Source organism: Adiantum capillus-veneris, chromosome 19 (assembly GCF_014529385.1).
Source record: "Adiantum capillus-veneris isolate H3 chromosome 19, ASM1452938v2, whole genome shotgun sequence".
NCBI classification, from domain to species: Eukaryota; Viridiplantae; Streptophyta; class Polypodiopsida; order Polypodiales; family Pteridaceae; genus Adiantum; species Adiantum capillus-veneris.
In genome coordinates, this window is record NC_140949.1 from 80,410,744 (window position 1) to 80,432,382 (window position 21,639).

Consider the following 21,639-nt stretch of genomic DNA (forward strand, 5'->3'; position numbering starts at 1 on the left):
TAGACAAAACCTGAACCATAACTATATATGTATATACAAGAATAGGAGAAATAACCATGTGTGTCAGGTCAAGGGCAGGGCCAAGGGCCAGGATGGACATGCGATCAAGGGGCGCTATATTTAGGGGCTAGGAGTCTATATATCGCACGGTTGGGTGGAGAGTTGCATGGTCCAGTCCCTCGCGGTCTTACAATGGTATCAGAGCTCAGGGGAGGAGGAGGCATGGAGGAGGGAAAGAAGCATGGCTCTCGTTCCCTCTCGTTCTCACTCTCTCTCTCTCTCCCTTTCCGTTCATGGGAATTCAGGGGTATGTGCTGCCATGAACTTCCCTTGCAAGTGATGGAGGAGCAATCTGTGAAACTCATGCAAGGTTGCATGCATGCGAAGCTTTGCCGCGGGTAAGCGCCCTTGTACAGAGAACCGGGGAGAGGAACGATGGTGTGCAAGCGCTCTTGGAGCGGGAAGGGTCGAAGGTCTCGACCACCACGAAACAGCATGGGCTTCGGCTCGTTGGGATCGCAAGGCCAAGTACACCAATTCTCGACCTTGCAACGCGGATGATGGTGCAACCTGTTAGTCAGGGTGTCTTTCTCTTTCTCGGCGCAAATTCCAGCCCGCCATCGCTGTGCAGAGGAATTGTTTTTTTTGTTTTTTTTTGCTTCTCAATTAAGTGGCCGCCCACGGTTTAGGGGGTGGCCACTCCTCAAAAAACCCTAAGAGGGTATGCACACCCTCGCCACGGCTTCGCGAGATAGCGTATGACGCACCCGAGCAATGAGGGATGCTCACTTGTCGACCTGATTGGCATGGCCATAGCAGTTGATATGGAGAGTTCTTGACATTAAGATTTTCCCAAAACTACAAGAAGATCATATGTACTCAAGCACATCTTGAGATTCAGCAGGGCAAATCTACCAGGATCCGAAATGCTTGGCATGCATGCTCATGCATCATGCACGAGATCGATCGTCAGCACGTCGAGTCACGTGAGTAACAAGGTATGCATATATTTTTATTTTGCTTAACATCGCCAAGAGCATGAAATCAGAAAGTCTGGTTCAAGTTATGTGCCAAGGAAGCTCCTCGATTTCGGGAACCGCTCTACACAACAGTTGACACACATGATATTGACAACCTGGCATGTCGATTCGAGTAATTGATGAGGTATGCAGTAATTTTTTGATTTGGTTATGTAATCATTTGCACTTTGTTGGGTTTGCGAATGACAATTTATGCAGTGATTACCGGCCAAGGGGTGTATTGGATTTTCAAGCATGGCTTGAAGGTTTTTACAACAAGGTTGTTATTTGAACTAGCCAATTCCGGTTCTTGGCATGGTTTGTCGAGCCATGCCGCATTAAACTTTTGACGATTGTAGACAAGCACGGCTTGTCTTGACTTTGAAAATGATGAGTATTTGTTGAATGTATGCATCTACTATAGTGTTACTGGCATACATTGTTGGCATAGGAACAATGCTTATTAGCCTCACGCAAGGCTTGAGTCTATACCGCCTTAAATTGAAGCACAATTCGTCAGCGGTTCAATTTGATGCAAATGCATAGCAAATTGGTTGTGAATTGGGCAAGGCCCTTGACAACATGAAGTAGAGTAGTTATTGAGCATGTGCTTGATAACTCTAGTATGCAATGGAATGGATGATCACGACTATCATTCATAGAGCCAAGCAGCTACGCGATGCATAATTTGCACGTGTTCTACTGATTTTCCACTACATTTACAATTCGACACGATCAATTTTTCATGCATGATCGACAAGGTCGACTCTCTTTGCTATGAATTTGTTGCTAATAGCATTTGTTGGCAATGAGGCCAGACATAGTTATATGAAGCATGGCTTCTCCTGAGTACCTTGATAGAGCACGCTCATCACAGGTTACATTTTGCTTCAAAGGCAAGGCCAACGGCCAATTTTTTCGTATCTCAAGGTGACAGGCAGCAAGTTGCTCGGCATGGCCAACTCCTTGTCACTGTTTCTACAAGCCGACATAGGATGCTTGCCACACAGTACTGGTTAATTTCACTTGAAATTGCTCGACAAGGTCGATTATTTTTGTCATGCTATTGGCAGCCACAACAGTTGGCTATTAGCACTACCCGATTAGGGTGAAACAAGGCTTCTATTTATGCATCTTGCATAGTGACTCACCACGTTTGGCATATGCTATGAGCATACAAACTTGGGAAGGCTTTAGCAAGCTGTTTATAGACTATTTCATTTCGTAGACAACGGATGTATATGCTACAAGAGGGGTATATCCATGTTTACACTTTGTTTGGCGATGAATATCATTGTGCAAAGCAAAGTGCTTTGGCAATTTTACATGAAGCAAGGCTTCTCCCTTGTGTCAAGGTACTGCCCAATGACTTGGAGTCAAGGGCATTGGCACACAAGTTTGGGAAACTAGCAAATTAAGGAATATTCGCTCACACAATCCCTACCAGTTTGGGTTGCTGTCAACCTACAACAACACTTATTTCACAGGCAATCGCGACCCCTACAAGGAAGGTAGGTCAAGATGTGATACCTCTCTCAATGAGCGGGTCATACCGGACAATTGTGGACTGCTTATACGATAAGCTGTAAGTCAGGCATAAGATGCGTAAGAGCACAGAGCTTGGGTGCACACTCTAAAACTTAAGGAAAGTTCCTCATCCCAGCATGTTCTTTTTTTCTCTCTCTCTTTCTCTCTCTTTAAGGGAATAATGAAAATCTTCTAAGAAGCTTTTGATACATGTTTTGCTCGTGAGTTAGCTTGAGCCAAGGTGCTCTAACTCTCAGCTAACACGTGGCTAAGATTCTACTCAAATTAGTCTTCATCGGTCCGTCCATTGAACACTAATTTGCATAAGGGCTATGAGCCACACAGGCTAAGAGCCATTTTTAGGCCAAGGGTAAGACCCAACTATTGGCATTCTTAGGGTGATTTTTTTCACGATCAAACAGATCTACCCGAGGAAGTACACATCAATGTTAATGGGCAAGCAAGAGTCTTGTCATTACGGATGATTAAGGTGTCATTTTTGCACTACTTGTTTTCAGTGCGACACTCAAGTTGAGTTTTTGATAATCTTCAACTCACATCCACTGATCTCTACAAGGAAGTATGGATGCAGCAATCAGTTGCGACAGCATGGCTGTCCACCAGAGCTAGGCAGTTCACTTGTGTGGATTCCCTGCTCTCTCTATAGCACTACAGAGTGTCTATGGACATATTGTCTCGGGTACGACTCGGAGGGTGACTGCTAAATCACCCCATAGGCATTGAGGATCACAGTTTGATCTCTCCCAGTTAAACTTTCAAGGAAAGAATTCCGCAATCTATCATCCGGTAGTGGACAAATTCAACTTTTGGTTGATTCCAATCAATATGTATACGGTTGACTATGTTGATAACCGTTACCTGCTAGTTGAGCAATTTTTACACAGGGTCTTACCAAGTGGTTTGACAACGTAGATTCTATACGGTTGACTATGTTGATAACCATTACCTACTAGTTGTGCAGTTTCTACAGAGGGTCTTACCAAGGGGTTGGATTGCGAGGGCAACACCCATGGTTTCCAGTACAATACTGTTTGTTTTTTTAAAGGTAGGAGACGTGCTCCTCTTCGTTTGAATACGGGTAAGTGAACATTCCGTTCAAATCTCCAGGTACGCATCTATTGATTTGGTGTTATTCCTTTTTCAGTATGCTTTACTTGGTTTTTCAAGACGTATAAGTACGCTTGAATGGTACAGAGCCATGCCAAGGGCATGTCGGCACAAAGTATTTTGGGCCAAGTGTCCAATCTATCTTTTTGCCTTCTGCTGTTACGAACCTACTTGTAGGGTTCGATTTGGCACATGTTGTCACATGGGATACAACATGGTCTAGGAACTCAAGGAGCTTGGTTTAGCCAGTGTGGAGCATGATAATGAGGGTCCCTCTCACTCGCGTCGCAGAGTGTTCGTAGTTACCTCCACACACAAGTACAGCTCGTACTTGATGGATGTCACTTTTCCTGGCATCCTTACTTGAGACATATTCCACATGTGGAGAATATGAGTCTCTGGGACTGACACTGGTGCCAAATTTGAAATGATGTGTCGCGACGAAGTCCCTAGGTGCTGGTCGCATCCGTTCATTAGACCAATTGACGCACACATTATCAGGAACAATTTCAGTGGCCAAAAATTATCGGGTACTAAGTACAAACTTGTTGTGATTACAAGTGCTGTGAAACCACCTTAACGGAAGGTAGTTTCTACATATAGCAAAGTATGCTACATTCATGAGAATGTCTCATGGTTGATTCCTAGGTGTGACCGGGTTGTCACATTCTATTATGGTCCAACTTTTGTTGCAAAGTATGCTACGTTCATGAGAAGGTCTCATGGTTGGTTCCTAGGTGTGACTGGGTTGTCACATTCTATTATGGTCCAACTTTGTTGCAAGATTTTCATGTAAGTATCGTGGAAAGTCTTGTCATGGAATTGCGGTTTGGATATGTTTGTGTTAAATGCATGCACACTAGGTGTTATGGGCCCTAGTGTTTAACACAAATTTATTTGGAGCGGCATGTAAATCCATGGACTTTATTCTTTCTGCACCCTTTTTCATTGCTAGTGCAATCTCTCTTGCAGATTTTGTATGAGTTTACACCCTGCCATACAAGGTGATGGCTGAGTATGGATGTTAGTGATTGGTTGCTGGAACCTCCAATCTACATTCAACCTAGTTGGTTGTCTCCATTCCATATCGAGTATATGGCTGGATACTCAATGGTTGAGTCATAGTTTGTCGTCAGTCGTGGAAGACTTTCTCTAAGTGGTTGGGGAAAGTACCTCACTCTTACTGTTGTTATTCATCCCACGTTGGATGGGCAGCTTACAAGTATTCTATTTAGTACTAAAGGATATGCTAAGCGCATAAGTTAGTAAACCGTGCTAAAGGATCTGCTAAGATCATACGTTAGCACAATGCATTCTAAATAGGTGATTCTCTCCTTATTCTAGAATTTGCTTCGGTTAGGTTTACAACTTTAAACACCTGTTATGGTGGGGTTGGATACCGACAGTTTCATAAGTCAAGGACTTAGTAGGTGTGCTGACAGAGTATGTTGGCATGTAACCTTTGTTATGGGTGAACATGTGGTTCTGTGTGTTCCAAAAGGTTCAAAAGTCTGACATGAGGACACTCCCTATTCTATCTTTCAATAGCTATGAGCTTTTCAAGATACTCACATGACTTATCATGAGTTACCATTTAGATACGGGTTGTTGCAAAAGGACAACAATGTTGAAAATCAAGATGTTGCTCTTGGTTTCATTGAACCTCCTCACTGCACCAGGTATCGGTCATATGGACAATTGGCCCGTGTAGAGGATGCCAATAAGGAAAACATTAGTGTTCTTACGAAGATACTACCACTTGTGTTTTCGTGGACGAAAACGCTTCTCCAAAGGGGGAGTAATGTCAGGCCAAGGGCGGGGCCAAGGGCCAGGATGGACATGCGGTCAAGGGGCGCTATATTTAGGGGCTAGGAGTCTATATATGGCACGGTTGGGTGGAGAGTTGCATGGTCTAAACCCCCACGGTCTTACAACGTCTATACAATGACAATGACAATAACCATGAGGGTCGGGAAAACAATAACTATCTGAACAATAATCATAACCATATATATATATGTCTATACAAAAGGAGACACAAAAGCGTGTCTGTGTCTCACAAAGCATATATATGAAATCCGGTCCACTGATGACTAGGCGTCACAACCTGCACATAGGACAACTCACAAAATTAGTATTGATACTACGTCACATATACTTACTTAATTAAATCAACTCACATATTAACGTCTCACCTCAAGCGATTAGCGAGACTGCAAGGCCGCTCAGTCTACAGGCTCTCCTGAAGCATCAAGATCATTCAATACTTCATAGATACCTTTGCGATATCCATCTGACTCCTCCTGACGTGTCGGGGCTCGATGCATCGCAAGATTCTGCGTTTATACAAAAATCAGAGTAATAAGAATACATGATTCATTGCATTTTAAAAAACGCCATAGTTAAGATTGGATTAGAAACTCACAAACTCATAGCGAAAGGTGTCAAAGCCTCCGCTGCCAAGATGAAATGCCCCCCTGGTCATCTGTCGTATCTGGGCGGCCTCACGCTGCTGTCTGAACCGCGTGGCCGCTTTTCCGCTCATCCTCCTTGATTTGCAGCCACGTCTCCTGTGGGATGCCCGAAGGTTTCGACGAGCCGGTCCTGAAAGCCTTCCGAGCTGCATCTCGTCGATGTTTCACGCTGTCCTGTGCAACACCCTTGATCCACCTCCTCAGAACAACGTCAGAACCCGGAGCAGGCTGGTACTCTCTCAGGATGGTCTCCACTATGTAAGTGACTTTGTCCTTTTTCAGCTAATCCCAAGACGTCAGAATGCTGGTCGAAAATTGTAGCTCCGCGAGCTGGCGAATCCGTTGTCTCATCTCACTCTCGACTCTATCCATGTCAACAGAACCATCTAGTCATACAATATAGAGCTTAGAGGCACTGGGATCGTGTGCCCCCCAAGGTGTCCGAGGTGTGCCAAGAGGTGTGCCTGTGTAGGACGGGGGTCATGAGAGAGGAGGGGTCGAAGCATCTATGGACCCTCTTCCACAGAAACCACCACCTCTACCTGACGATCGCCGAGATCGGCGAGTACGCCTGTGCTGCGGAGATGAGGACGTACCCGCCTCTGTCCCACCCCTAGGTGTCGAAGTGGCCGTGATGGGAGAAGCAGGCGTGGTACCCATAGGCGTCCCTCCCCCCCATAGGTGTCCCCCTCCCAGGCGTCGGACCCTCGGGTGTGAAGCCCGGAGGCGTAGTACCCGTGCCTCTGGCTACCCAGTACTGAGAAGCCTCTGCCATCTGAGCAGGCGTCATCCGTGTAACGAAGCCCATGAATGCATATGCACTCATAGAAGCGGGATCTGGAAACTGGTATGCCATACTAAAGTTCTGCACAAAGAAAGTAAAATAAAGCGTCAAAACACAGTTGTTTAAATTAACTTTAAGCTTAATTTTAAATCAACGTCTTCACACAAACACTCACAGGCCTAGGCCTCGACGAGTGAGGCATCATCGATAAGATCTTGCACCGTTTCATCGTCTATCTCTAATTTTAAACATAACTCTGCCCCAACTTGTTCTGACAGATTATCTTCATCCATTGCATCTTCATCTACAAGTGTCAATTCTCGCTCGTCTGCATCATCCCTCGTATATCTGTCAGCTTCCTCTTCCATACCTTTGTCCATCTCATCTAATGTCACAGTAGTATGGACATCGTTTGACTGAATTTCCTCCAAGAGATCTTGCCCTTCAAATACTTGTTTATTTGTTGGAGCAACCTGAACCACAAACCACCACTGTCGCTCTCAAGGGTCCGGTACAAAGACCACTTGCTCGCAATGTTCGGGGAGAGCAAATGCGTCGCTCGCAAGTGTCCAAACCTTTGTAGAATCTATTTTCACAAGTTTGTTTCCATCTCTGCGTACCGTTGTATTGCGACCAGAAGTAATCACCTTGAACCACTTCACATCCAACAAAAATATCTCAAACCGCCTGAAGCTTACTTTCAGGATATCTGACACCAGACCACATTAATCTAGGTTGCTAGTGCTCTCATTCGTGTCTCTGGCACTAGCCCTGCTCCTTTTCATGAAACTAACCATTACCCCACTGTCAAACGTGTTTCTTCTGCTGTCAATTTGTTGTGTTCTGAAATGCTTTCCATGCGACCACAATGCCATGTATGTATGATACTTCCAGTCACATCCAATAGAGAGCTCTTCCTCTTCTAGAGGTATGGGTTCTCCGATCTATCGAGCTGCTCTCACTGTCTTGTCCAACCATGCCATTGTAGGGAATTCAGGTAGAGGAGTGAGATAGTCTGGCAAAGGTAAACCTCTAGTTGTTCGGCTTCGCCTGAAAGCTTGTCGCTCCCTATTGCGTCTCTCTTTCTCTTCTTCATACCTTTCAAGCCATTTTTGCATTGGCGCTGAATTTAGTATATAGAACTTCATGATCTTTTCTCGCATGGTGTCGTTCATTTTCTTTGGCACCCCTTGCCCTTGCGGCTCCTCTCCCACCAGTCTTGCATCCTTCTCATCGCTCCACAGTCGAGGCATTTCTGGGTCAGAAACGGATAGAAATTCGGTCGTCAATACAAGAGACTCTTGCACCAGCCATCCTTCTGCCATGCTCCCATCTGGACGCGCTTTTTGGCGAACAAAACCCTTAAGTGTTTTCATGAACCACTCTAGAAAGAACATCCAACAATTGTGGACTCTACCTGCCACTGCAACCTCAGCTACTACATGGACGAGCAAGTGCATTTGGATAGTTAGGCAACTCATAGGTAGATACTTCTCAATCATGCAAATTGCCTCAATGGAGTTAGTCCTTGCGGCTGCAATAGATTCCTCATGTAGCTCCTTGGAAGAGATCCACCGCACTAGCTCTGAAATCTTGTATATGCAAGTCCGCACTTCCTCCGTTAAACATCCCTTGATCGCAATTGGAAGAATGAATTGCAAGAACTTATACCAGTCGTGCGATTTCAGTCGTGACAGTTGATCGTCACATGTGAATGCTGTCTTGAGACATCGCATATATCCTGTTGGCGTCTTGAACTCTGAAATCACCCTTTTAACTTGTCGCTCTTCGTTTTTTAGCAATACCCATGGCGCTCTTGGAAGTTTTGTTTGGCTAGCTACATTGGTGAAAGGCCACAACTCTGACATCTTTCCAACTGACTGAAAATCATCTCATGAAGCTCGATTGTCTTTCATTCCCATGATTGTCTTCCAGATGAGCTCTCCCACATTCTTGAATATATGCATTGGATCCAGCAAATGGTTAATTAGTAGATCACCCCAGTACGGCAATGAATGGAGAATGGACAAACGTTTCATTCCTGGAACAGGTTGCCCCTCATGTTTCTCCCATCGGCGACGCCACTCTTGTACATGCATAGGACGACATTCGTTGCGACCAAGCTGACCTTCGCGCAAGTGATGGCCATCTGGAAGATAACGGTGGTGGCCTTGATAAATTGTCTTTCGAAGAGAGGCAGAATAGCGCACATCCAAAGACTGCCCGCAAATTGGACATGCATTGTATCCCGAAGTTGTTAGCCCTGCATATATTAAAGCATGAATCAGGAAAAGGCAAAGTGCTTGCGAATAGAGAGAATTTTTAAAATCAAGAATCATTACAAGAAGCTTCTCCGTATCCTGGCCAATCATGCATAGTCCACATAAGAAGTCCATGGATCCTTGCATGTTGTTGTCCTACTGGTTCAACCGTATCTGCTATGTCGATCCCATGCCATAACTCCTGGAGCTCGTCAACTAGTGGAGCTAGATAAACATCCATGTTTTTTGCCTTAAACTTACCAGGTACAATCAAGCTTAATATCAAATGACCCTTCTTGATGGCAAGCCACGACGGGAGGTTGTAATTGATGAGGCACACAGGCCAAGTGCTCCATGACGAGCTTCTCAAGCCAAATGGATTGACTCCATTCATTGCCATGCCCAAACGCAAATTGCGTGGTTCACTCTTAAAATGTGGCCAGGTATCTTCAATGTGCCTCCAAGCCTTTGAATCAGCATACACCCTAAATGTTGTGTCAGTGGATCTATTCGTAGAATGCCACCGCATCAACTTTGCAATGGAACCACAACGAAACATGATTTTTATCCTAGGAATAATAGGGAAATGCCGCAACACTTTAGCTGACATTGTCTTGCCAACTGCATCTTGTTTGTAGCGCATTGCTCCGCACTTAGGACACAACAGACAATTTGCGAATTCATTGCGAAAAAGAATGCAATCATTTGGACATGCATGAATCTTGTTGTAGTCCAAGCTAACTGAGGTCAATAGTTGCTTTGCGTCTGGCCTGGAGGGGGGCATTTCATTGCCAGCCGGGAGAAGTTGCTCCCGCAACAACCTGTTTAAGCCACATTAAATTAAAAAGCTCACCAAGCACGTCACCATTGTAATCGAAAAATCTCTTTTGTAAATTACTACCTAAACAAAGCAGTGACTCTTGCATCTGACCACCCGTACACTGACTGAAGATTCAAAAACGCCAGACAAGTACGAAGCATCGATATTTTGGCGCCTTCAAATTGGTTGACGTGCCAACTTCCTCAACATGTCTTCAGGAGATAGGTGCACGGCTTCTGGTGCTGCTTCGTTAGCGTTCTTCTCGCTTGTCTGGAAGAAGGCATCCAGCATCTCCTCCATGCCGTCGTCTTCTGTCTCTAACTCCTTTTCTACTTCCATCCTTGGCTCTATATAGGAATGACCTTCACGCATAATCCTTTTTCTCTCTCTCTCAGATGTAGGTGCTATGTCGTGAAAATCCATGCCCGTTCCGTAGGAGTCGTATTGTAGATTCTGTACGGTTTCTTTAGCAAACTCTCCGTACTTATGCACATGCTCATTATATATCCTATGTTTGCGCAAGATTTGATACTTGCAGAGCGTGCATGAGCATGCAATATTTTTCTCCATGTTAGTTGATGACGTTGCCATCTACAATGATTATGAATGTTGTTTTAATATATATACTCCTCACAATGTAAACTACCTCGCATTCTCTAGTCTTGCCCAATCTCCGTACACCTCGGTCCAGAGGTGTACTGAGATCACGACCACCGGGTCAAAATCTCCTCTTTATTGGTCAAATCGTATATGGGTAGACACATACGTGCACTCCCAGGTGTACATGGCAATGCATGTAGCGGGCAAAACCCCTTTTCCTCTTTTAGTTCCATAGTTTCTTCAACATCCAACGGCTATCCGTTTGACCTACGGCTTGCCATACGCGCTCTTAACATTGCTTTAAGACTACCTAATGGACTACGGATGGTTTCGGTAGTCATAGAATCCATTTTCGAAGTCCGTTTGCATTTTTCGGTAGAAAAACACAACCGGATTTGACCTACGGCTTATGTATTTGGCGTTTCTTCTATCCGTTTGAGCTACGGCTTGTCATACCCGCTCTTGACATTGCCTAAAGACTACCTAATCCTGTACGGATGGTTTCAGTAGGCATAGAAGCCATTTCCGAAGTTCGTTTGCAATTTTTCGTAGAAAAAAGCAATCGGATTTGACCTACGGCTTGTGTATTTGGCGTTTCTTCTATCCGTTTGACCTACAGTTTTCCATACGCGCTCTTGACATTGCCTAAAGACTACCTAATTGTCTACGGATGGTTTCAGTAGGCATAGAAGCCATTTCCGAAGTCCGTTTGCATTTTTCCATAGAAAAACGCAACCGGATTTGACCTACGACTTGTCTATTTGGCGTTTCTTCTATCCGTTTGACCTACGGCTTGCCATACGCGCTCTTGAAATTCCTTTAAGACTACCTAATGGACTACGGATGGTTTTGGTATCCATAGAAGCCATTTCCGAAGTTCGTTTGCGTTTTTCGGTAGAAAAACGCAACCGGATTTGACCTACGGCTTGTGTATTTGACATTTCTTCAAACCGTTTGACCTACGGCTTGAGTATTTGACATTTCTTCAAACCGTTTGACCTACGGCTTGCCATATGCGCTCTTGACATTTCCTAAAGACTACCTAATCGTCTATGGATGGTTTCAGTAGACATAGAAGCCATTTCCGAAGTTCGTTTGCATTTTTTCGTAGAAAAACGCAACTGGATTTGACCTACGGCTTGACCTACGGCTTGTGTATTTGGCATTTCTTCTATCCATTTGACCTACAGCTTGCCATACGCGCTCTTGAAATTTCCTAAAGACTACCTAATTGTCCATGGATGGTTTCAGTAGGCATAGGAGCCATTTCCGAAGTCCGTTTGCATTTTTCCATAGAAAAATGCACTCGGATTTAACCTACGGCTTATCTATTTGGCGTTTCTTCTATCCGTTTGACCTACGGATTCCCATACACGCTCTTGACATTGCTTTAGAACTACCTAATGGACTACGGATGGTTTCGGTAGCCATAGAAGCCATTTCTGAAGTCCATTTGTATTTTTCCGCAGAAAAACGCAACAGGATTTGACCTACGGCTTGTGTATTTGGCGTTTCTTCTATCCGTTTGACCTACGGCTTGCCATACGCTGATAGCCCTTTTTCGGCTCTCCATAATTTCCATAGTAAGTTACTCCACCCTACCAAATTCACCCAAACGCTATGGCTATCCCTACCATTTCACTGTACATAGGCGTGTGTGAGTTAGGGGGCTTTTCCCATATCTTCTTAAAAACCCTCAGCTAGCTAGTCACTGTCTAGTTGAGCCAAAAAAATAAAAAATATAAAAAAAAAAGTATATTATGGCCTCTTTGTGTGTAAATATTTCTTTGTATATAGGGCCTAAATAAATGATTTTTTTCATAATTATTTTGGTATTTATTTAAATATTTCTACCTAGGTGTGTGTTATTTAAATATTTTGGTATTTATTTAAATATTTCTACCTAGGTGTGTGTTATTTATGCTCTGTACATTGCCTCACCATTACCACAATTTGTCTTACCATTTTTTATACTTTTTATTCCATGTAGAAAAATTTTCATGTAACATTCTCTTATATTTGGTGTAACTCCACCCCAACAAAAATCCAAAAAAACTAGTTTTATTTATGTGTATATTTTTTCTCTATTGTGATTTTTCTCTTCTTACATCTATTTTGTTTTTTTTCTACAAAATTAGAACACCAAAAATATTTATCTTTTTATTGTAGCCTCATAATGAGAGAGATTTCTTTTGACCCCTTTATATTTTTTCCACTTATATTATTTATATTTGACATGTACATATTTTTTAGACCCCTCAATATTTGATTTTCTTAGTTGTACTATTCACTTATATCATGATCTCAACAATATCTTCAATTATAGACCTACCAAATAAGGTCAAGGGTAGGTGGCATGCATACATGCACTATGGAGGGCTCACTCTTGGAGGTATTCAAAAGAATCATCCAAAGAAGGACCCCACAAAGACCTTGTGCAGTGGAAAAAAGCGGTCGGTTTTGCTGAATTTTTAAAGTTCACTTGCTCTCCGAATTTGAAAAGGTGATACAAACAAAAGTTGTAGCTCGTGGGCTAAACTTTTGCCTCAAATTTTTTGATATTTTTTTGAGCTACGAGCTGTGAGCTATGATTTTATTAATGGACCCCAATTTTCCCATGCTATGCAGCCACATTCTCTCTTCCACTTTATCATTTTCCTCTTTCACACACACTTCTCCACTCATCATCCCCACCTCTCTCACCACTCCTCTCTGCACCCTACTCACCTTCTCCTCAACCTTGAAGAATAAGAGAAACCATGGTGAACTCATACCTCCCACACACAATTCCATTCCAAAATCGACCACCTAGTCTCATTTTTCCTCCTCCAAATTACCCATATCTATCAAAAAAACCACAAAATTCAGCCTCTTCGCTTAAAAGACAGCATCATGGTGGTTGATTACTCAGCTTCAATTACCTTGTCTCTCAAGAAAAGTCAAGAGTGGAGAAAAAATGTACCGTCAAAGCTAGTGGACTATCAACAAGCGTCAAAATTGGCCCTACTCAAGACACTTGGAGCATCGACCTTGTAAGAAATCCACCTTTTCTTACCTTTTAAGAGTTTTTATTCCTTATTTGTATCCTACATGGATACTCCCATTGTAAATATCCAATTCCATTTGTAAATTAATACTAACTCTACTAACACTAACCCACTATGAAAAGTCCTATCACCTCCATTTCTCTCCTCTCTCTTTCCCCACGAACTTCTTGATTATTCCAAGCAAAAGAAATTAGATAAATTGCTGAAAATCTAACCCAACCATGGTTAGAGGAGTAACCCTAGCCTTCAAAATTGCTATAAAAGGAGGGTGTAGCTAGCACAAAAGGGGGGAGCCATAAGCAAGAGCACTATGTTGTAGCTTGAGAAGCCAAGCTCAACCTCTCTAGAAGGAGCTCTTGAGTGGAAGCTCATTGTCTTATGCATGTGCATGTGTTGTAATAGGGGATTAGCAAGGGAACTCTATGCCATTGTAAGAGAGAGAATGATCATTCAATTGAGAGTAGGAAATCTATCATTTCTCCTACTAGTGTAAGCCCAACATTTGCTGAATCAAGGAGGGTGGATTTGGACTAAGCTTGGATACTTTGTCTCCCTTCCAACGTGAAGTAATGGACAACAATGATGCGTAAGTGTCTTGGTGTTTTTTGTTAAGTTCTTGATAGCTTGTCTCTGGTGTTGTCATCAATCTAGCCATAAATCCCACATACTGTAAGAGGGCGACACGGTGGAAAGGACTCCCCTGGCTTTAAGACAATGATTGGGGGTGGCTTTTCTTGTGATGTGTTGTGGTGAAATTTACGCAAGCTATGTTGAACAAATACTAATCTCACTTTGATTTGTCATGACAGATTTGTAAGAAGGTATTAATGCAACAAGCACCCCCTCCCCCTTTCTCTCTCTTTCTTAAATATATAGTTGTGTTTGCTTGATCATTGCCGATACGTTTCAAAGCAGCCCGAGCACTATCTCTCTGCCTCTCTCTGTCTCTCTCTCTCGTGTTTTAGTGTGTGAGAGTGTTCCATTGGTGTTAGGGTTAGTGTAAATTCCTTGCTTGTTTGTGGGTTGCTCTAACGATTCTCCTCTTTTGCGTCCTAGTTGGCTCTTAAACTAGGTGGTGCCCCTTGTGTAGTTGGGATTTGGCTGTGGGTTTGTTGTTTTGGTTTTTGTTGTGTTGTGCCCCAGCCCCATTGAGCAGCACGGGAGCCTTGAAGGGTGTCTAGAGGTTGCTCTTCTTGTTGCCCGCCCCGAACCGCCTCAAATTGGTGCCCCCATTGAGGACAGGCTTGTGTATGTTTTGTGAAGGCTCAACCTTTAGCATAATCAAGTAGCTTGCATGAATCACGAGAATTTGTATGATCCCTTCATTCCCATTGCAAGGTAAAAGGTACACATAATTGTTAGTACTAAGTTGCAATTTCAGCGAATAATTCGTAGGATTTTAGGTCCTCTTAGGTTAGCCGAGATAAACACTTCGGTAAATCCTTTTATTTTGCCTCTCATTAGGTACGATATTAGCTTGGACGTCTATATTTTTGTGTTATTTTAAGCATTAGGACATGCATAGGCCATGGATAATGGCCCAGGAATACAGGTTTTTCCCTTTCATTTCATTCCACACATTAGAGTAAACATTGAAATTAGTAGAAAAATCCATTTTCAACAACGTATGGTATTCATGTTTGGTGCCCAAAGAGTAGGAGAAATTCTCGCGTCACCAAACCCTGTCATTCTATCTCTTATTGATTATCATAGGTCATTTGATGTGAATATTTTTATTTTGTTGTAGAATAGATTGCAATTTAGAAAATATTATTGTGTAAATCTTTTAAAGAAAGAAAAAACAAAAACGTGTCACTTTGAAATCAATTCAATGGAGAGCCAACGCCAAATGTCTGGATATTCTCTTTTCTTTGGAGAGCCTGGAGAGGATGCAGAATTATTTCTAGCGAATTTCAAGATGTCTTGCCGTATCAAGAGGATAGTAACTGATCAAGAACGTGCAGAAATGTTTGAGGTGGTCCTTAGGAAAGATGCTAGCACTTGGTTTGACTCTTTGCCTGAGGAAGTTAAAGGGAATTACATGGAAGTTTTGAATCGTTTCAAGAAATACTTCTTTGATCCCCAAAACACTCAGAAATTATGGCAAGACATTGTTTCTCATAAGCAAAAAGACTTAGATGACTACTACTTGTACAAGCAAGAGTTCCTACGTCTTTGGGCTCTATGGATACGAAATGTTGCTAACCCTGGTGATGGTGCAGAATTTCTAAAGAAGGAGAGGTTCATAACCGGACTCTTTCCTGACCTTAAGGTAAAAGTTGAGGCGCGTGTACCTGCTACCTTTGATGCAGCGGAAACTAGGGCTGCTGAGAAGTATAGGAAACTCAAGTGCTTAAGGGGAGAGGTTCCAATAGAAGGTCTTAGACCCAAAGGTAAGTCACAAGCATCAACATCGAGGGATCTTCCTGAGGTAACGGCGGAAGTAATTGAGAAGTTAAACGAATCTTTAAGCAGCCTGTCAATTCACCTTGCACAAGCTGTAGGTCCAAAGGGACAAGCAAAGAAGTCTGAAGAGCGAGATCCACGACCTAGGAGAGTCTTGCAATGTTGGAATTGCGGAGATTCTGGACATGGGATGTATAATTGTCCTTGGCCCCGTGGGGAGCTAGGGAGACCTAACTTGAATTACCCAGTTATGAATGCAGGTGAAGGAGCTGGTCAACGACCAAGGCTTCTACAAAGACCAAATGGACCAAGACCACCTCCACGAGGGGTAGAAGGAGTTCCACCTTTGCCAGATCCAAATGTGCATGTGGTAGAGGTGACAAACTCAAATGAGGTTGACATGGAAGCAAATGGCATTAAGCGTGGCCGAAGAAAAGGTAAAGAGAAAGAGGGTGTCCCATCATAGAGTGACCATGGACAAGGCAAGAAGACAAAGGAGACCAAGGAAGCTAAGAGGACTCGACGTCGTATCAATCTCCAAGACTTCCCTCTTGGACATGGTATGGCTCCATACAACCTGTTGGAAGACATGCGAGGTAAGGGTCCTGATATCTCATGGCCTCAGTTTCTTGCATTATGCCCACAAGTTAGGAGGGATTTAACAAAGGCAGTTAGCACTAGGAGAAAGGTAAAAGAGAGTTTTCCTATTGTAAAAATTGCACATGCTGAAATGAACAAGGATATTACACCTGTGCTAGATTGTTACATAAAAGGAAGATTGGTTAGGAAAGGTCTAGTGGATGGGGGTGCACAAATTTGCATTATGACAGAAGGGCTCATGCAAAGACTAGGCATGCACATCCATGAGACACCTGAAATCAAAGTGAAAATGGCAAACAATAGCAAGGCTAGGTGCGTAGGCATTTGTAAAAATGTTTTTGTGGAGGCCTTTGGCATTAAGAAGGCAGTGGATTTCTATGTCATGTCTACCAAAGGAAATGGTTACCCATTTATCCTAGGGAGACCATGGCTAATGAAAATGCAAGCTTTGCAGGATTGGGAGAGTGGAAAGCTAATTTGCAGGAACGACAATCATAAGAAGGTTGTCTTTGACATGAAGGAGCAACGCCAAGAGGAGCTCCACGAAGAATCATCTCAAAGTGAGACGGAAGAAGGTTGGACCGATAGCACCTCAGAAGAAGAAAGTAGCGGCAACATTACTAAAGAGGAGTCTTCCATCGAAGTCATGGGGGTAAGGTTTAAGCCAAGCAACCAAGAGACCTCTTATCAAGGCTTGGAGGAGGTAGGTCCTCAAGAGAACGAAGGTGTTCAAGATGAAGGGATGCTGAAAGGTATGCTATCAACAACACTTACAAAGGATGAAAGAGAGGAGTTCAAATGTGTGCTAAGGAAATTTCCGAGGCTTTTTGCTAAAGACTACACAGATGTGCGTGGAGTAGATGTTGTTCAACACAAGATTGAGTTGAAGCCAGTTGAAGCCAGAGGCCACACCTAAGGCTCAAAAGCTACGAAGGCTAGGAGTCATTAAGGAGCAGGCTCTACTCAAGGAGGTAAGAAAGCTTCTAGCAGCAGGTTTTATTTATCCAGTGGAGAATTCAGAGTGGGTCTCTCCTGTTGTTGTCACTCCTAAGAAAAATGGCAAGTGGAGGGTGTGTGTGGATTACCGTCCCCTCAATGAGGCAACAAAGAGAGATCACTTTCCCCTCCCATTTCAGGATGAGATACTAAATGAAGTAGCTGGTCATGAGAAGTACACTGTGTGTGATGGCTACTCGGGTTACTTTCAAATAGGTATCGCATTGGAGGATCAATTGAAAACAACCTTTATCACTCCTTGGGGTTGTTATGCTTTTAGAGTCATGCCATTTGGCCTGACAAATGCTCTTGCAACTTTCCAACGCTTCATGAACATGGTGTTTCAAGCATTCTTTGGAAAGTCCATTAGGGTTTTTATTGATGATTTTTGCATTTATAGCTCAAAATCATTGCATCTACAAAGGGTAGAAGAAGGTTTAAAGAAGCTCTATGACATGGGAGGTCAACTCAACCCCGACAAGTGTCACATAGCTGAGGATGAAGTGATCTTGCTTGGTCACAAGGTTTCCTATAAAGACATTGAGGTGGATCCTTCAAAGGCAAAGGCTCTTATTGAGCTCCCCTCACCCAAGAATCTCAAAGAGGTCATATCATTCATTCAAAAAGTGAAGTATATGAAACGCTTTATTCACTTAGCTTCGGAGTTGCTTCATCCTTTACAAAAGTTGACACAACAAGTAGAATTTGCATGGTCTGATGAGCTTGAAGAGTACTTTTGTAACATTAAAGTCATTTTGTCAGAGCTACCAACACTCATGCCTCCATGTTGGGAGTACACATTCTTTGTTAGCTCTAGTGTTGGAACGGAAACAATTGGTGCTGTGTTGCTACAACAAGATCCTCACAGTACAAGGATGCGACCCATCTACTTTGCTAGTAGGGTCATGAATGCTTTGGAGAGAGACTACACAGAAGCAGAACTCATGATGCTTTCTCTCATGTTTGCGGTGAGAAAGTTTAGATCCTACCTGCTACCAAAACCTTTTGTAATTCTCACTGCAGAGAATTTGTTCCCTTGGGTGTCATCTCAAATGAATCTTAGTACTAGGATCTCAAAGTGGATTATGGAGTTGCAAGAGTTTCAATACTCTTTCAAGGTAGAAGATAGTGTGCGTGCACAATTGGCAGGGATTCTCACTTATAGGGTGCATGAAAAGGAGATTAAGGTGCTTGAAGTAAAGACCCTACCATTACCACCACCAAAAAGTATTCCTAATGCTTTTACCTTGTTCTTTGATGGAGCTTTTCGTCGAGCCACAGGAAAAGCAGGGGGAGGGCTAGTGTTGCTCAACCCAAGTGGAGAGGTGGTCATGAAAGAGAAGGTCAATCTACCAGGTTCAACTAGCAACAATGAAGCAGAATACGACACACTACTTCATGGTTTGAAGATGTGTATTGGCCAAGGGATAAAACATCTCATGGTAAAGGGAGATGCACTTCTCATTGTTAAACAGATTTTAGGCATTTGGGCATGCAAGAATGAAAGCTTAAGGACAAAAGTTCATGCCATTCGTAAGATGTTTAATCAGTTTGAAGAAGTGCAACTATATCATATTCCGAGGAAACAAAACGAAGATGCCGATTTAATTGCACAAGCAGTTACATGTGTTGAGAGAGAAGTGCAGGTCATCATGGTGGTAGCAGCTGTCAAGCAACCGAGATACCAGGGATTGGAGTCATTGGCTCCCATTATTGGCTACATTTTGGAGGGTGAGTTTCCACAAGACTTCACGAAGGCTGAGAAGAGGAGACTCATGAAGAAGGCAAGTTTATATCTCTTCCTAGAAGGCTCCCTCTATCAAAAAGGGAAGGATCAAGTGTGCAGAAGAGTACCAACTATTGAGGAAATTCCAGCCATTCTAAAAGGTTTGCACGAAGAAGCATGTGGTGGTCATTTTGCCCAAGAATTAACTGTGAAGAAGATTTTGATTGCGGGGTATGTTTGGCCAAGTCTGCATGTGGATGTCCAACATTGGTGTAAAAGCTGTCACAATTGTCAGATAAATGGAAATAGAAGGTTGGTGCATGGCCCGAGGCAAATAGTGCTTGCAAATGGACCCTTTGAAAAGTGGGGCATTGATGCTATGGGTCCTCTACCTAGGACAAAAAATGGTAAACTCTACATTCTAGTGGCTGTAGACTATATGACTAGGTGGGTGGAAGCTCAAAGTGTGGCAAGAGTGAATGAGAGGATAGTTAGCAAGTTTGTGTACAATCACATTTGTTGCAGATTTGGCACACCTTTGGAGATTGTTTCTGATAATGGTCCAGGGTTTAGGAAGGGCTTGCTCACAGAAGTTTGTGAAGAGCTTCACATTCTACATCGTCATAGCACACCATACTACCCACAGTCAAATGGTTTGGTGGAGAAGGCTAATGGTGTCATTGCAGGAATCATTAGAAAGATGGTGCAAAACAAGACAAAATTATGGGATGACTTCTTGGATGGTGCCTTGTGGGCATATCGAACCACATATAGGGAAGCCACGGAGTTCACACCATTTCACTTGGTCTATGGTCAAGAGGCTTTGCAGCCTATCGAGCTCAACATTCCAACAATGCGACTTCATGGCAAAGGAGCACAAGATGATCAAGAGGTATGGATGGATCGACTTCTTACGTTAGTGGAGCTTGAGTGGAAAAGAGAAGCAGCATATGAGTGCTATAAGAGGAAAGACACACAAGGGAAAGAAACGCACGACAAGAAACTGAAGGACAAAGGCATCAAGGAAGGAGAGCTTGTGCTAAGGTATGACAATCGACTCGATAATCGTTTTGATGCCAAATTTGAAACAAGATGGCAGGGGCCATACATAGTCAAGAAGGCTTTCAATTCAAGTTACTATCAACTTATGGACTTGAATGGGAAAGAGCACTCCAGGAAGGTAAACGGCTATCGCTTGAAACCTTACTTGAGTCGCCTTCTACCAAAGGATCTACCAGAGCAAAAGGCAACTATCCCATGTAAGTATTGTTCCACGAAACATGAGTGTAACACAAACCAAAATTCCGAGGGGCCAAACAATGAAGATCTTGTCAAGGACTCTGAAGCACTCTCTTTGGAAAAGATGCTCTATGATGGTACATGAATATACCATCATCCTCGGGGAGGGCTAATGATAGCCGTTTTTCGTCTCTCCATAATTTCCATAGTAAGTTACTCCACCCTACCAAATTCACCCAAACGCTATGGCTATCCCTACCATTTCACTGTACATAGGCGTGTGTGAGTTAGGGGGCTTTTCCCATATCTTCTTAAAAACCCTCAGCTAGCTAGTCACTTGGCTAGTTGAGCCAAAAAAAAAAAAAAAAAAAAAAAAAAGTATATTATGGCCTCTTTGTGTGTAAATATTTCTTTGTATATAGGGCCTAAATAAAAGATTTTTTTCATAATTATTTTGGTATTTATTTAAATATTTCTACCTAGGTGTGTGTTATTTATGCTCTGTACATTGCCTCACCATTACCACAATTTGTCTTACCATTTTTCATACTCTTTATTCCATGTAGAAATATTTTCATGTAAGATTCTCTTATATTTGGTGTAACTCCACCCCAACAAAAATCCAAAAAAACTAGTTTTATTTATGTGTATATTTTTTCTCTATTGTGATTTTTCTCTTCTTACATCTATTTTGTTTTTTATGTAAAAAATTAGAACACCAAAAATATTTATCTTTTTATTGTAGCCTCATAATGAGAGAGATTTCTTTTGACCCCTTTATATTTTTTCCACTTATATTATTTATATTTGACATATACATATTTTTTAGACCCCTCAATATTTGATTTTTTTAGTTGTACTATTCACTTATATCATGATCTCAACAATATCTTCAATTATAGACCTACCAAATAAGGTCAAGGGTAGGTGGCATGCATACATGCACTATGGAGGGCTCACTCTTGGAGGTATTCAAAAGAATCATCCAAAGAAGGACCCCACAAGGACCTTG

General features: G+C 42.7%; 1 pseudogene; it reads left to right on the top strand.

The window, feature by feature from the left end:
• The first annotated feature begins 379 nt into the window (after window positions 1–379).
• Window positions 380–21,639, top strand: part of LOC147434306 (uncharacterized) — a 60,632-nt pseudogene continuing 39,372 nt past the window's right edge.